Source organism: Otolemur garnettii, unplaced genomic scaffold (genome assembly GCF_000181295.1).
Source record: "Otolemur garnettii isolate 467f Iridium unplaced genomic scaffold, OtoGar3 scaffold00012, whole genome shotgun sequence".
NCBI classification, from domain to species: Eukaryota; Metazoa; Chordata; class Mammalia; order Primates; family Galagidae; genus Otolemur; species Otolemur garnettii.
The window spans coordinates 11475737-11480006 of NW_003852407.1; positions in this window are offsets into that span (position 1 = coordinate 11475737).

The following is a 4270-nucleotide window of genomic DNA, read 5'->3' on the forward strand; positions in this document are numbered from 1 at the left end:
CTGCAAACTTGCAGCAAAGCCTACCTATATATAAAGTTGAAATGACCATCAAGAGTTATTAAGAAGCAGAAATCACATCATCTTCTGGAAAACATTTCTTGTATTGTCAAATTGTTTCACATTTTAATGTGCATATTTGTTCTTGGCTTTTCCATTGAAAGATTCAAACCATTTGACATGCTGCTTGAGACATAAATGTATTAGAAATATGCAACGACATGTATTAAAATACATAAGGGAAGAAGTGCTAGGATTAGTTTTCCACTTCTCCCTTTATTAGAGGCCCACCACTGGGGCACTTATTATCGGTTAAACAAGATTCAAAAAGCTTTCGCCAGACAGTTAACACAAATGACTGAGAGCTCAATCAGCATATATCCTTTAAATATATTCGATAGAAGGATTGAAATATTCATTGCATTATAATTTATAGGTTTTGTTTTTGATTACATAAGGGAAATGTATTTTTATTCTTTAAAAGCATTCTTTGGTGATGTCAAAAATGTATTACATTATTGTTCAGAAAATGGTGCTTCAATTTGGTGGGGAAGGGTAAAATCAACAGAGTGGAAAAGATAGCAAGTAGATTCTTCAAAGTCTTGCCATTTTTAACTTTTTTTCTTCCCAAGTACTTTTCTTTTGGTTAGATAATGAACACAGCTTTGCTCAATGGCATCTTTTAATTTTCTAAGTGTTTAAACTTTATATTAGTATATTGATGGAGAGGCAGTTTGAACAGTATTAAGATAAGTAGTTACTATTTCAGACAAGCATAAGGAAAGAAAATGATGTTGAAAATAAAGTTTTTGAAGTTTTCCTTTTCTTTTTTGTTTAACATTTGGTAGTAGTATATAAGTAATTCAATCTCCACTTAGATAATACCTGAGGTAACTATGTGGATCGGCTATTCCATCAAAGATGATTATAGAAAATTAAACTGCTAAAGAGATGAGGCAGCTCTTCTTATAGTAAAGCTTTTCAACATATTAAGGGAGGATCATTTTCTGAAAGGTTACCTTCGGGCTTACCCACTTCCTTAAAGGCAGCCCATGTCTCCCATAAGCAAGTCCTGCGGCCCTGTCTCCTCTGTTCATCCCTCTCATCATTGCCCTTCAGCACTCGTTCAGCACATTCTTAACAAAGACAGTAAGAAATTATGGCTTGTTTTGAAAATACGGTGAACACTTATCAGTCAAAAGGAAAAGGACACATTTCTTTCACTGGGAGTTTGTTCCAATGATTGTTTCTGTAGGTCAGCCATAGAGGGAAAAGCTGGCTTTGAGATAGCATCCCTCATTGTTTGGAGGAGAGCTCACATGGAGACAGAGTTATCATTCTGAAAAAGAAGAAACACCCAATTCCTACAGTTCCCCCTCCCTCTCTCCTTTCTCCAAATGAAAAAATTTGCATATACAAGTTTCTTTTTGAGCTTTGTCCAAGGCAGCTTTTGATAGATGCTATCAACAAAAAGAGACTGCAGAGGGAAAACTTTAGAACATTAATCAGGTATTGCAGATGCAGGTTGGGGCAAAACAGAACTCTTCACTTCTGGTGGGAAGGTGCCCCTGAGGAGATGTCTATTTCTTCCCAGTGCCCCGGGACTTCTCTAGAAAGTAATTTGATCTATGAACTTTGGCAAACTGTATATTTTGAATAGTTCTGATTTTTCATCCAAAATTATTTATAAATATTTTCCATATTGTGAGGCTTTTTGGAGAAATAGAAAAAAAAAAGATTTAAAGTTGTTTTAGAACATTATGAATCCACAAATATACTTAATTATTATCCTTAGGAAATCAATACAAAGTCCTAAAAGACTTGTTCTAAGCAGTCCCATAATTGATTTTTAAGCTATATGTCCACATACAGCATATTTTGCACACTTATAATACTTGTTTATATAATTTCTTCCATCAATTCACATTTGTTTTAACAGATACGTACAAAAACAGAGATTTATGTTCTATGACTTCTTAAAGAAGCTATTCAGTGAAAATCTGCCTCCGTCTTAGTTTCTTCTGATGACACGTGTGTATTTTTTTTATTGCAATGATTATCTTCTTACAAGTACAGTAAGCTAGTCTTTACAACAGAGTTTTTCAAATACTTTAACAGAAATAAATGTTTTCAGTTGTTGAAATATTCTGTGGAAATCTCCCAAACATAAGACACAAAGTAAACAAAATTATAGGTTATATGTTAAAATATGCATTTTTTTAAAGATCCAAACATCCAAAAATAGTATTTTTAGATGAGGACAATAACTGAAATATTTTAAAATCAGTTATTATGCATGGCCTTTTCATGTTTTTATTCCATTCAGTTTATAATTTCCAAACTTATCTACCTAAAGGTAACAACTCATTTTCCTGATTCCCTGTCTCCAAGTATCTGGTCCTTTTCCATGATGACACTCCAATATGAATTTTTGGTGACTCCATAGATCTACGTATGTACCTCTGCTCACCAATTCCCCTAGCATAAGTAAAGAAAAATATTGGGCAGCACCTGTGACTCACTGAGTAGGGCGCTGGCCCCATGTACAGAGAGTGGCGGGTTCAAACCCATTCCCAGCCAAACTGCAACAAAAAATAGCCTGGTGTTGTGGTGGTCACCTGTAGTCCCAGCTACTTGGGTGGCTGAGGCAAGAGAATTGCCTAAGCACAAGAGCTCGAGGTTGCTGTGAACTGTGATGCAATGATACACTACCGAGGGTGACAAAGTGAGACTCTCTAAAAAAAAAAAAAAAAAAAAAGGAAGAAAGAAAGAAAGAAAGAAAGAAAGAAAGAAAGAAAGAAAATATTTAAATTTAGCATGTCTGAAATGGCTATTGTGGTACTTCATAATTTTGATAAGACAGTAATTAATTTTCATTAAAATCTTAGTCTGTGCTGGGAACTATACTAAGTCATTTACAAATAATAGCTCTATTTTTTAAAAGCGATATCAAACTAAAAATACTTGTAACAAACTTAAGTGCATTTTTATCCTATTAATAAATGTGCACTGACATCATGGTCCATCTGTAAATAATCTGGTATATGAACAGAGAAATCATATTCCCTAGATAAGTCAAAGGACATTGTAAGATGGGCTAAAAATAGAAGTCATTCTCTGTTGATGGGCATACTTCATCTACTCTCTCAAAGAACAGGTTAAATGAGGGAAATGCCATCTGTCAATCTTATGAATCCAGACATAATTAAAGGCACTTAAAATTATAATAGATCCTTGCCATCTGCAGATTACATATCTATTTATTCATGCTCAAAAGTGGGTAGAGAGGTATTGGTATGAAAATCCATATAAAACTTTCACATGAGTCATATAATTAGAACATTCAGTATTATATCACTCAATAAAACAGTATTTTTGTACAAATTACATAGTACATAGGTATATGTACACACACACTATATGATCATATGTATTTATTGGGTATTTATGTATATGTGTGTATATGTATATGTGTACGTGTAATATCCATGGATCTGTAATATTCAGTTTAATATCCATGGATCTGTAACATTCATTTTTTTCTATTGCTTGGTTATATACCTTTGGATGCACTTTGCTAAATGATTAGATCCTAGGTACATTGATGTTTAAAACATATAAACATACAAAGTAGTCCTCAAAATATAACTTAGAATTTGAAATAGTAATTAATAAATGAATGAATACCTAGAATCTATTCATCAGCAGAAATGAAATTTTACAAATTTATGCTCTTCCTGTGAGTAAAAGTGGGAGAGCTTTTTTTATGGGTGATAACTGGTAATATTCAAAATGTCTAGCTGCCATCACGCATTGCAAAATGAGGATGACCTTTATTCAGGGTGGTGAATGTTCCTCAAAGCACTCAGCCCAGGTGACTCAGTCATGCTGTTAAAAGCTGATAGAAAGAGCCCCCAGAGGCAAGGTCATTATCTGATGTGGAGAACTTCCTATCTGTGCTGCCACCTTTATGTGCACATGTGGATGGAAAAGCGGAAACATAACCCTTATGAGAAGATTAGCTCTCAGATAAAGTTTTCTTTGTAAGAAGTGACTTTTCCAAGCTACTTCAAACGACTGGCATGTGGTGCATTTTGAAGATGGATTGTCAGCTGTGCCCCCACAGCTGTGAGAGTCTGGCATACTAGCTCTCCAGCCAGATAGCAGGAAGACAGATGCCATCATTTGGGGGGAATGGATCACCCACAGATGTTTTAGAAGAGGAGGATTGTCTACGTCCTTTGGCAAGCTCATTGAAACTAACATCTTGCCT